This window comes from Gallinula chloropus (assembly GCF_964237585.1).
Source record: "Gallinula chloropus genome assembly, chromosome: 2".
NCBI lineage: Eukaryota > Metazoa > Chordata > Aves > Gruiformes > Rallidae > Gallinula > Gallinula chloropus.
Window position 1 is genome coordinate 91,358,965 of NC_140086.1, and position 13,761 is coordinate 91,372,725.

General features: G+C 39.8%; 1 protein-coding gene across 3 annotated transcripts in view; it reads left to right on the top strand.

Moving 5' to 3' along the window:
• FARS2 (phenylalanyl-tRNA synthetase 2, mitochondrial) overlaps window positions 1-13,761 on the top strand; it is a 248,058-nt gene that overhangs the window by 9,893 nt on the left and 224,404 nt on the right. The window lies entirely within an intron of this gene.

Below are 13,761 nucleotides of genomic sequence, written 5' to 3' on the forward strand. Positions count from 1 at the left end.
GTAATAACAAGTTTTCAGTCCAAGGCATGCTAACTATCTAATTCGCTTTCTGTATCAAATTCATGCATTACCTCACTCCTAATCCCAAGACAAAGAAAATAAGAAGTCTAAAGATATAAAGGCAGATTATAACAGGCAAAAGATAATAATCTTCTGAAGGACAAATTCTGTCATCTTTATATTGGGGAAAGTCCGTATCTTTGTCCTGGTCTTTTGTTTGGGGTAGAGTTCACTTTCACAACAAGCTAGGAGGGTACACAGCCAGGAGAGCTGACCTAAACTAGTCAAAGGGGTATTCCATACCGTATGACATGCTGAGCAGTAAAGGGGGCTAGTCGGGGAGGAGAGGAGGCTCTGGGGTGGGTCTGAGTGTCTGGTTGAGTCATTGAGTGAGAAACTGAATTGTGTATCAACTGCGTCATGTATTCTGTTATAAGTCCTTGTTGTTGTTTTTCTCTTCTTTTGTTGTCCTAGTAAACTGTCCTTATCCCAACCAAAGAGTCTACCTTTTTCTTCTGATTCTCCTCCCCATCCCACTGGGTGGTGGTGAGGAGTGAGTGAGTGACCACATGCTGTTTAGTTGCAGGCTGGAGCTAAACCATGACAGTCTTCTAATACAATCCCTTTAAATCTGTTAAAATGTGTAAGCAGTAAATTGCTGCTCAGTGTGAGAACAGGTGACAGAATTGGGTTCTCTTTACTTTACCAACCACTTGTAATTGTTTCAGGTTAGAATCCAGCATGGGATGCTCTGGTGAATGGGGAGTGAGCTCTTGGGAGAGGCAATAGTTACAGCCGTATAAATGCCACTGGTAACGTTCTGGACTGTTGTGTTCCTGTCCCTGTAGCAGAAAAAGCTAAAGACAATGTGTGCCAATGTCTCTTCCGAAAGTTTTGTGTCATAGCTCAAACTGGGAATAAGGGTGGGTTTAGTGGGAATGCAGATCTGTGAAATGGAGCTGCCAGCTTTCCTACAGGGGTGGCTTTAACATCCTACAAAAGGCAGAGAAGAAATTGTTTCAAATACCATCCTGGTGAGATTTGAGTTCATCTGGCTGGTGTATGGAATTAAGTATCTCCCTGTTCTAGAATGTCCACGATCAGCTTTTTCAGGTATGCTTCTTAGCCAAGGATAAGTTTTGCCCAAAATAAGTGGAGTTTCGTTTTTTTTGTTTCCCTGGCATTCCATGTACTTTTTTGTCTTTTTTGGATATGATTCCTAATGAATTGTGTGCTGCATCTAAAATAGAGAAAAACAGGTAAATAGAGCAAATTATCAGGGTCCTCACAGAGTTTCAGTGGTATTTCTTCTTCTAAAAAGAAGTGTATTATTTCAAAAGTGGTTTGACTTTACAAGACACTGTTCCAGACTGTCATTGTGAGTGTTCTTATTTTTGGGAGTATTAGGGTTTTGGTTTTTTTTAATATTTAGGCTGGAAACATAGCTCTTTTGTAACATTTGTTTTAACTTCAGTTTTATTATGCCAATTATTTTCAGGATGAAAAACTGTGTAGTGAATTACAGGAACTATTCCTTTTGAAAGATAGTGTTGTAAAATGACCATGCATTGTGTATGTAAAACTATCAGATGTTGAAGAGGTAACTAAATATCAGCTCTGTATAGGTTTGTTCAACTTGCTTTTTTATGCTGGCAACATGAGCTTTGTCAGGTTTTATGGGGAAAAAAACAGTGTTCTAAATAGATTTGGCTTGATATAGGTTAGCTCTTTCTGTTTGTGTTTTTCCATCTGTCCTGTCCCTCCCTGAACAGACTGTACTTCTTATCCCCCCCCACCCTTCCACTCCCGATATATCTTACTTGGATACTCACATTTTTTCACCTTTTTCTTGTGGTAGGCTGTATTCTTAATATAATATTCATTCTACAAACAGAAACTAGCTAGATTAAGACTTGAACTAAGTATGTAAAAACACCATCCTTATTCTAGGATGTTTTTTAAATCCTGTATTGTTCTTTAAATCCTCTTTCTAATAAACACCATATAAAAGACATTGCAGCTTCTTCCAAATCCTATTTCCTTGCCTGTTAGCTCATATGACCCCAGTGCCCCCTGATTGGTCTCATTCCAGACCGTGATTGACAGACCCTGCTGTGCCTGTGTTGAACTTGACCTTTCAGCATATTGCAAATTGCAATTCTACAAATGATTGTTAAAAACCCCCAACAAGTACTGTGTTTTGATTTTGATTCTTGTAGCATTAGTTGAAGATTGGTTTGTCATATGTAAACTTGAGCTATAGTAACACCTTATTAATAATAAAGATTTTATTCTTTCATGGTATTGTTTACTTTTTCCCTAACTTGTATAGCAGCTTCTGCCCCGTCAATGTGTATAACATGGATCAAAATGCAAGATGAGGGGATTTTGCCTTTGTTACCTAAAGAATGGATGGAGAAATGCTTGTGTGCCATTGTTTTCAGATGTGTATCCTGAGCCCTGTCTGCTCTCTCTTTCACTGAGGCTTGCTCTAGAGACAAGTGTCTTTCAAGTACCTGGTGCCAGAGAAGGATTCTCTGACATAATTAAAATACATGGCTTCTGAAGGCCTTACAAAGGTGATTTTTGTTCTTTATCTGCTTTACCTGGAGTAAGTATATCAACATTATCAAGCCTTACAGGAGATGTTAACCTAGCAACATTAAAGATGATAAAGCATGAAAGTGTTTGGGAGCCTGTTACTCTATGGTGCTGTGAGCCACGGTCCCTAATAGGATTTATTTTCAAGCATTAAGGGTAAAGAAAGTAGTTAGTGTTATTTCCCTTGTTCTTTCTCCCACAACACCATAAAACTTCAGTTTTATCCTGTGTTGGCAGGGCTGGGTGGAGGCACAATTTAAACCTTTATGTTTACATTGTACTTGCAAGGTATTCTGTAGCAAGCAAAGAAACTACTTCAACAAGTTACAGGAGCCCTCTTGAACACTGTAAAGGTGGTAGTGTTTAGCTGTCACTGAATACAGTGTTACACAGTAGGTGTGCCTGAATACATGTGAAGTGTCACTGATGAAATCCTAGCTGTAAACTGAATTAAAGCACAGTTGTGTCAGGAAATTAGAACACAATGAAGCAAATCCATATTAAAATTTGATTGGTGTTTATTTGAATAGGCTGAACTTTAAACTGAAGGGTTTTATTATAGAATTTCTCAGGAGTGTTTCTCAGCAGCATAATCTGTAACTCAGTATCACTTGTTGCAGTTAAAGTATATGTAAGGAAAAGGCAACATTTTTTTTACCCTTAGGCTTTAAGCATAGTTAATGCAGTTCTTTAGCTACACTTACAGAAAATGTTTCATAATACAAGTAGAATGTTTGAACATTGGGTTTTCTGTCTCTTGGTAAGTTGCATACATTAATAACTGTAGAATATACAAAGTAAAATTTTTAGGTTTGTTGATGGAGACTGCTAGGCAGTTAATTCTTGTAAGTCTTCTTGAGTACACTTTTTCTTAAAAGAGCAAAGCCAGTCTTTCATCTTACAGCCCTGCAGTGTGTTGGAAGACTGAGGAAGCATGGCAAAGTCATGTGGGTTTTTGAAGAATTACATTATTCGTCTACCTGTGGTAAATTTTAGTGCTGGAATCAAGGAAATGACATATAAAATATTTGCTAAAAAGACTAAGGTAAAGGAAACCAATATGAAAGCATTTAGCAGTGCAGTCTTCATTTTTTTGTTTCACCTTCTGAAATTTGTGTTGCTGTGAGACTAGATGTGTTGAGACAGATACTGTGTTTGTGTCATTTTTGGCAGAGTTGTTTGTATTGCTTGCAAATGCTGCTGTTCTTGTGCATCCAGCATTTTGTGTAGGTTAAATGGGTTGGGATGAACTGGGTGGTTTATAAACTTATATCACAGGTTGATCTTATTTTTACTTTTACAACATGCTGGTCAATACAGCACTTTGTGTAGGCTAGCTGCTTTTCCTGTACTTTTTTCCTGTCTAATTACTATGTGCAACCCATGTGATTTGGAATTGAATATAAATGATGATGCAAAGTTTCTAAACAGATTTTATTTGCTGTAACATAGTATGCATTCATAATTCCAGCCTAAGACTTTGAGTTAATCATTCCTGTGAAATGAAGGGGTCTTCTAAACCTCATTAACAGAAAGGGAACATAACAGTCTAAATCACCAGTGCATAAACGGAGCAATAAAAAAAATAAATCTGGTCATTGATTTCTATTTCACTCAGTCAATAGAAAAGAGCTTCAGTGATAGGGAATCATACCAAAGCAATAAAGGCTTTTGCATTATGTAAAGAAAGTGTCAGACAAAATAGAATTTATTTCTTAGTATAGCTTGTAGGTTCCACTTACACGTTTCAGAGATAATGGGCACTTATTAAGGACAGCAAGCCAACAGAAGTGTGTTAAAGTAGAGGAAAGTCTCTCAAGTGTTTTTCAATAGCAATATTACCCCCCGGGTAAATTTTACAGGAGTCAGTTTTTACTCATTGTATCTTAAACTGTAACAGTCTATGTTATTCTGCAGCGATGTCTATACTCAGTCAGGAGCTGTGTTTAGAACCATTTCTTATGCATGTGGAGCCAGAAAAAAAAAAACCAAACCAACAACCTGCTAGCATCATTTTTAATTGGTTACCTAAAAGTGTCTCTGCAGAAATCCTCTCTGCCAAAGTGAAGCAGCAAAAAGATGGCAGGAATTTCCATCATAGTTTTCTGACAGCTCTCTTTAGTCTCGGACAGGGTTGAGTGAAAAGGGGTAAGCAGACTGAGAGATCGCTTCACATTCCAGTTCTGGATTTCAGGGCTCTGTGTTTCTTACACTGTAGGGAATAAAAATCCTGTGACCACATTCCCTGGACAGTCTATTCCAAAATAGACTGTTACGGTTTTACCCCGGCTGAGAGCAGAGATCCACGCAGCTGCCTGCTCTTTAAAGGAAAAGAGGAGGGGGTGTGTGGGGTGTGAGGCAAGGGAAGGGAAAAGGAAGGAGCAAATAACCCCAAAACCAAGAAACCAAAAACCTGTGGGTTGGGATAAGGATAGTTTACTAAAATAGCAGAAAGATAAAATATAACAATGCAAACAGGAGTTTAGAGCAAAAAATATCTGAAACTGTTGATACACAATGCGGTTTCTCACCGAACCCACAACTCAGGCCGTGCCACCCAGAGCCGTCCCAGAACCCGACCGTCCCCCAAAAACCACGTGTCCTGGAGCGGTGATTCCCTGGTCACAGGGTTCCCAGTGGCACCGCACAGCTGCCTGGGGCTTTTGAGTAGCTACAGCAGAAAAGTCCTGAGGTGTGGTGGTAAATGCTGTAGTAACACCATTCCTTCTGTGTTGTTTTTAATGTTGTTCCCTAACATGAAATAGAATGAGGTGCTAAGAGTAGGCCTCTTTGGTTATAACTACAAAAGTTTTTGAATTTAGATGTTAGGAAAATCATCAAAGAAAATGCCTTTTTCCAACAATAAGTGTTTGAAATCTGTCTTGGAGGAAGAAGGATGTAAGGTGCCCAACAAGGCAGCACTGCGTACACAGCTTTTCTTGAAACCGTGTCTAAATGCTATTTGTGGTTTAAGCTTGTGTCCCTGGATAGACGGAATGTGAAGATTTAGGCACAGACACCATTTCTCCAGTAACACTGACATTTTTTTTTGGGGGGCTTTTAAATTGTGTAAAGCAGTGTAGCTTCATGCTGGGAGGTGCCTTACCATTTTAAGAGCTTGAGGAGCAACTGGAGGAAACCTCTCCGCAGAGAGACAAGTTTGCAGTGGGTCTGTAGGCAGAGCCATTGCAGAGTCATGGTTAGGAATGGCCAAATGTCTCATCTGAGTGTTTGAAACATTTTCGCCCTCAACCAGATTTCTAACACCTCAATCTATGCTGTATTGTGCCTTAAGTGAGCTGCCCCAGTGCTGTAGCTGTGGCAATTTGTAAATCCAGATACTGTTTGGAGCAAGTGAGGGAGGGCAGTGGGAGCTGGCTGTGGGTACTGATACTGAGCAGAGGGATTCCATGTAGATATGTCCTGTGTCTGCTTTGCAGCTATTGGCAGAGCGTGTTGTGAGTTTGAATGCTTTACAGCCCAAGTCTGTGAAAGCTACCAGGCTTCTTATATATTAATAGTGTAAATAGGAATAGTAGATATAAACGCCAAGGTAGAAAGTAGGGTGTTAACTTTTACACCTTTCTCAATTTAGAATCTGTGTAACTAGCCATAAATCTGTCATTTGGGTTTGCTTATACTTGTGTTAGCTTGTACACAATTTTTAGTACAATATATAAGGATTCTCTAGGGTGTGAGTTGCATACCTGTCAATGAAAGCTAACCTTACAAAAAATTAGGTCTCTGTCAGTCAAAAAAAAAAATAAATAAAATCTTAAGTCTTTAATTATTCTTTTCCCTGCAGGGCTGTTAAAGAGTTATTGAAGCAATATTAAATATTGTACCAACAAGATGCTGAAATTTCAGGTGGTGTTTTTTTCTGCCACTTTGCAAGGAAAAAAAATCTTCCGTGGCAACTGCAACATAGCTTAGAACATATGCTACTTTTGAGGCAGACGTTGTAGTCTTAAATAAACATGACATATGCTCAGGCCATGCTGATGTGTGATTGTATATAATCTGCAATGATTTTGGAGACATGTAGTACAAGAATATCTCTGTGTACTTTAGGGAGTGATCCAGACCTTGGAAAAGGAATGGAGTTAGGTGATCAAAGTAGTTAATCATTTTTTTCCTCTAGCTGCTGATTGAGCTCTACTTCTGCATTTGAGAAGGAACCTAGGTAAGCGAATTATTTTTCTCAGTTGCATTTTTTTCTCAAAAAATCAGTCCCTTATTTTAGAAGGGAAACTATTTTTAAGGTATAAATCTGAGACAGGAGAATGAAAATGTATGCATGGTTTCAATTTTTGGTGTTCAAACAGGAATAAAAGCAGAAAAATATTGTTTAATGTCTTCAATGTATTTTAAAACCATATCTTGCTTGTTCTATACCTTGAAACAGCATAAGTAAATGGTGATTCTCCCCCTACCCCCCACTCTGCTCTGGTGAGACCTCACCTGGAGTACCGTGTCCAGCTCTGGGGTCCCCAGTACAAGAGAGATATTGAGCTGTTGGGCCAAGTTCAGAGGAGGGCCACAAAGATGACCAAAGGACTGGAGCCCCTCTCTGATGAAGGCAGGCGGAGAGAGAGTTGGGCTTGAGAAGAGAAGGCTCTGGAGAGACCTTATTGCAGTCTTCCAGTACTTAAATGGGGCCTACAGGAAAGATGGGGAGGGGCTGTTTATCAGTGAGTGCAATGATAGGGCAAGGGGTAATGACTTTAAACTGAAAGTGGGTAGATTTAGATTAGATATCAGGAAGAAACTCTTCCCTGTGAGGGCTGTGAGGCCCTGGTACAGGGTGCCCAGAGAAGCTGTGGCTGCCCTCTCCCTGGAAGTGTCCAAGACCAGGCTGGATGGGGCTTTAGGCAACCTGGTCTAGTGGAGGGTGTCCATGGCAGAGGGTTGGAACTAGGTGATCTTTCAGGTACCTTCCAACCCAAACCATTCTATGATAAATGATTGGAGTATTATTGTATAAATCAGGGAAGCTCATCTTACTCTGTCACAAACCTGCTGTTTGATGACTACCACAAAACTTTGAGTGATAGAATAGTAACCTGACCTGTGCTAATTAAGAATTGGGATTTGATTTCCTGTGTTTGAATATGTCAGTTTGTCAATTCCTCTGGCTCTCATGGAAACAATAAGCTACATATAGTCCACTGCTTTGAAAAAATATCATCATTACTGCCATGCCTCCCAGCATTTTTGAAAAAGCAGACCTTTAAAAAGCAGTGACCCTTGTTCTTTTTGAGGGAGCCAGGATCACTCAGAAATGTGTGGGTTATGTTTCCCAGTTGCTCTGTGCACTAATGGTTTGATGCTATGAAGTCTCTTCAGTAATCCCTGCTTGTCTACAGTGAAATGCGGTGGCAGCTTGTTTCAGGTTTCTGGATGTGAATCGATCTGTTCACACTTAAGTGTGTTGGAGCCCGGTGAAAGCACTGAGTATCCTGAATGAATGATATAAATGAAGTTAAATGGATGTTTGTGAGTGTAATCTGTCCCCAGAGCAGCAGACTTCCTGTGTATCTTTTACAACCCGAAGAGGGAGAATAGACTCAGCCTGTATCATTTGTTTGCTGTTGCTTTTTGAAGACACTGTGGGGTTCAATTTAATAATATTTTTTAAAGTTCCAGTTTTAAGCATAGATTCTTAAGGAAATGAGGGTTATAAGTTGGTATTTGTACATGTCCTGCTATTCCCCTTTCCCCCCCTATCTTTTTCCCCAGTCAGCTTTTGTAAGGGGTTTCCAGCTTGCCAGAGGCAGCAAGTTACAGGTGCTCTGTGAGAGTAAAGGGCTTAATAAAGGTGAAAGGCCCTACTAATGCCTCAGCTACAGCAGAAATAGCAGGATGAATTTGTTGCTTACCCCTAAACTGCCAAACAAGCTTTGACCCAGACATAGAGAAAATGAAGTTTTGCTGGTTCTGCTGCTTGCAAAAAAATAAAAATAATTTTAAAACTCTTCCTCTAAACTGCTTTCCCTGAGGAAGAATTACATCCCGTTGGCTGACGCATCTTACAGAAGTAGAAAAGAGAATGGTGCTATCTGACACACTTAAAATAAACTGAGAATAGATGCTTTGTGGAAAGTAGTGCATGTGTTGTCTTTCAGACTATTTTAGAAGAATAGTGTGTCTACAGGAGAAGGCTTGAGACAGAAGATGCTGTTTTTCCCAGTCTTGGAGATTGTTAGCAAATGTTGGGATTTCATAGAAATTACAATCAGCTGTAAAAGTAAGCTGTGAGACTGCTGCAGAGGGAGAAGACTGCTTAGACAAGGAGCCTTACAGTAACACATCAACTTCTAAAGCTGTCAGCAAGTAGCCATCAGCTGAAGAAGTACACAATAGCTTGTCATAAACATACCGAGTTTCCTCCTCAAATGAACATCTCCGTTGGTGATGTATGAGATATTAAATAAATTATTGTTAAAGGAAAGCTGTTCTCATTTCGAGGTTTTTATGTCCCTCACCACAATTGCATTCTGAAGTAGAAATGTTCTACATGTTTGAAATACAAATCTAAAATTAAGAAAAATAATTTTACAAAAAAGTCCAAAAAATCAATTCATTTTTCACTTCTTAAATAAAAATTCTGGTTGATTGCTTCATTGTGAAAGTCAGTGTATTCTTCCAGCATATCCTGTTGGGGTTTTTTCCCTCTGCTTTGTGGACAAGCAGCTCTGCAGCAGAATTCTGTGGTTTATACTAAATACGCTTTGCAGATCTATTGTGTTGGCAGCTAGATGCAGAAAGAAAAGGGAGGGTGTTTGAGGTATATCATGCACTTTGGGTCAGGCATCGATGTGGTAGGTAGAAAACAGGGTTTCTAAGACCTGGATGTATGAATGTGACTCTTCTTTGTGGACTTGTCAAGATACTTGTACACCTCTGACTATTTCCCAAGTTTTGTATGTCTTGGTTCCAGTCAGGCCAGAGTTAACTTTCCCGTGGACCAGCACAGATGAGCTGAGCTGGCCCAGGGTGTTTGCACACCACGTGACATCATGCCCCCATAAAATGGGAGGGTTGGGTCCGTGTGGCTCCTGGATGGACTGAGTGTGGGCTGAGTGTCCGGTTGGTTGTCAGGTGGGTAAGTGCTGTGTGTTATCACCCTGCGTATATTCTGTCCCGAGTGCTGTTGCTGTTCCCCCCTACCTGTGCTGTCCCAGCAAACTGCCCCTACCCTACCCCACAGGGGCTTTCAGCCATTTCTCTTCCCCATCTTGCCAGGGGATGGACAGGGGAGCAAGCAGTGCCTGGGGCTCAGCAGCTGCCTGGAGCTGAACCATGACAGATGTGTAGTCTTTGCCCATTCTCCTGTTTTGAAACTATCAGTTAGCTCAACTGCAGGTTTGGTTTCCTGTGTTAGCAAGCAAATACATTTTGGTCCCTCTCTGTATGAGGAACTTGAGGGGGGAGGGCATTAAATTCAAATTACCTATAATTAGGTTGCCCAGGCAGGTTGTGGAAAATTGATACCTGGAGACATTCAAACCCACCTGGATAAGTCCCTGAGCAACCTTCTTTGAACAGGGTGCTTGACTAGACTACCTCCAGTGGTTTCTTTGAACCAAAATTACTCTATTATTCTTTAATACTGTGAGTTAAAGTAAAGTTTTGTATTTGCTTCTGAAGTAGTGTGGTCCTGGGGTTACTGTCATCTTTACCAGGTATTAAGTCTTGTCATGCCTAAGCCCAGCTCTGACTGTCCATCTCTTGGCGTCATTAGGCTTTGCTTTCCTTCTGGGTGATTTTGATCCTCAGGAGACTGTAATCATCATGAGAAGTCAGAAAGTGGAACCCTCACTGTGACTGATGCATTAATTCTGTGGAGGACTTACAATTTTTTGCGTGCTCTGAGCAACCAGGATGTGGAGGAGAATTCCAGTTATTAAACTCTGTGTGTCTGGATCATGTTATTGTAGAGCTCAGAACTTCTCTCTGGAGTGGACTAAGTTCAGATGACTGAACCCAGAGAGAGGGCTCATGTATCCTTAGAGCAAGGTTCAACAAAGACTTTTCTTTATGCTGCTCATTTGCTCAGCCCTTTAATTTTGTGAGGGTGTATAAAACTCTGTTTCTCTATTCTTCTGTATGTGCTGCGAAAGCTGCTTCTTTGTGGTACTCATAACCAATGAGAGGAAGGCATAGTAACATCAGCAGTCAGTTACCTATTTCAAGAAGAGGGACCCACTTTTCTGCTACTGTGGGAAATTAATGCAATGCCAAAATGTGGTGGATAAATACAACTCTCACTGTATTTTCTGTATCCCTTTCCCATTGCTTCCCTTGAAGTTTTTTTTGAGCAGTGGCAGTATCCTAATATGTGCTTAAACAGTTAGTACGGTGGGCCATCTGATGCCAGTTGGATTGCCTGGGCACCATATTGCATGGAAAAATCTTCCCCTATGCAACTTGAAGTAGTTTTACAAAGGAGGATTTATTTTTACAGTCTCCATTCCCCATGTGCCTACATGTAGAAACACGTGTGCCTGTCATTGCAGCAGCCTGTCTTTAAGAGATTGTGCCTCAAGTTGCATGGTCAAGCCAGAATCTGGACTTAGGTGATCTTATTCTGTTACTGGAAATATTCAAAGTAAGTTGATTTTAATAATTAAAAAATCCCAACAAACTAGTGGTTAAAAATTGAAATGCTTTCCATTGCTTGAAATATGAGGTGCTGTATTTAAAAAAAAAAAAAAAGACAAGCTATTAGTATTTTAGAGGCTCGTCAAGATGCTGGTCTGCCAAGCATATATTAAGTAATATATTTACATCATGAAATGGTGTCGTCTTATACATAGCTTTTAAAATGTAATACCATGTAGTACCTGAGATTTGTAGCTGTCAAACTGTACACATTTAGAGCATCAGTGATGATACTATACAAAGATCTCATCACCAGATGAGTTCTTAGAAAATTGTAGTGTTCTTTCCTACTGATGGTTGCTAATAGAGCTCTGCTTCTGATGGCCTGTCCAGCACCTTTTGATATTTATAACCTGTGACTTACATTTAGAGCTAGGCTCTCTAGCTTTTACCCTCATAAGAAGCCAGAGCATAAACAGAGCATGATGCAAAGCAGCCTTCACATTGAAAGCTGTTTATGATGAGTCTTGAGGGTAGAGACCTGTATTCTCTGTTGATCACAAACTAAAATCCTAGATACAAATAGACCAGCTCTGCAGAATGATGCGTGCCAGGCACTGATGATTGCTCTGTAATGCAAGTGATCTTTTTGCCTTCTAGTCATCATCATCATCTCTTACATAAGGTAGTAAATAATATAATTTAAAACAAAAAAAAAGCTGATAGTTGAATATTCAGGTATAAAGGCTCTGGGTTGACTGTTGCAGCTAAGATTGTTCTCTACCATTGCTTAGTAGCAACAGGATGTCTCACAAGTAGCGTAAAACCCTGAAAGACTCCTTTTCTTGGCTCATCAAGATGCTATAGGAAAAGAATATTGTCATGTTCACTTCCTGCCTTTGCTGTCTCTTTGAATTTTTTTTTTTTTGCAAGGAAAATATATGCTATTTTTTCAATGAAATGCTGAGTGTTCCTAGATGAGATGATCTCAACAGAGGCATGCAAAACCTTTACTACAATAAGCTACTTTACCCAGATGATTTTTTGGCTGAAAATAATTAAGGATGTCTGGGTAGCTGAAAACTTTCATCTACTGAGCACCAGAAGGAGCATCTGGTTTGTTTTGCTCATTTGTTTGCTTTTCTTATTTCGAAGCCAGCCAGGAAAACCAGCAGAACTATTTAAATAAAATCCCCCTTCACATACTCTCCTTGTTTTGGCTAGGATGGAGTTAATGTTCCCAAGGAGCCAGCACAGATGAGCTGAGCTGGCTGAGGGTGTTTCCATACCATGTAGTGTCTTGCTTCCCATGAAAACGGGCTTTTGGGAGTGAAGAGGGTGGGCTTTGTGTGGCTTCAGTGTCTGGGTGGTTGTTAAGTTGGTAAGTACTTTGTGTTATCAATGTGGATATTAAGTCCTGCTGTTGTTGCTCCCTCTCCCTGGGCAAACGGTCTGCATCCCAACCCCTGCAGTTTGCCTTTGTCACTGTACAATAAAGCCAATTAATAAGGTTCATGTGCTTAACATGGATACACAGAACAGCTTAAAACCAAAACAGCTGACACTATTTGTTTTCTGGTCTAGGACAGGGAGCAGAGTTCACCTGTCTGGTAGTAGGCTGGTTGGACTATGCCAGCGAAGGACTCTGTTTCAGAGGTGAACTTGGAGCTGAAATAACCTGGTGCTGGCATCAGCAAAGATTTCATGTATTTGATTTGTTCTTCCAATCTCACTAAAATAACTGTTTCAGATGTCCACTCTCTTAGAAAGGAATCTTTATAAGCAGGTAAATATTGTACTTTTAAAGCTGTTATCCACAAAATACCTGTGTTTTGAGACAAGATGAATTTATTAACAAGATTCAGTGGTACATGATGAGACAGATCTTGTACTATCATTGATTACCTGTTGATTGTTCTGTTCATATGAAAGTAATCTTCTTCAAACTACTCTCCTTTCAGGCTCCGATTCAGCTACTTAAATTGTAATGGGTCCTTTTGCTATAAACGATGGTTTCCAGAAGCAGAATTGTTATAGGTGGCAAGTTACCAAGTTCTTTATTTTCAGGGAGGTTGGCACTGCCCATTAATATGATGTGGATGGAAAGAAGAGGGGAGAAAACCCTGGGTTTGCATTGTCATGAACGGATGCCAAATAATCCTGGATAAATTCAAGAAGATGATTAGTGAAACAAAGCTGTAACAGCTTATGGTCAATACACAAAGTAAAATTTCTTCTCGAAGAGAAATCATAAGATATCAAAACCTTGAACCTGCTTCCACTGAGACAAATATAAATCTTTCTTCTCAGGAAGGTTTTTGAGCCAGAATCCTAAAATGCTGAAATATTTTCAGGTGTGGGCAGAGTAATTCTTATGAGCTAGCTGTACTTAATCAAATGTGAATGTAAGGCTGATTAGAAAACTAAACTGCAGTATAAAGTTAAGACCTGGAGAATTGAGTCAAGTTTTTGTTGCTTTTATGTGCATCATCTTTTTAAAAGCAAATGCTGAAACTTTGTTGTGGGCTTGTTTTTTTGTAGCAGGTTTTTAGCAAA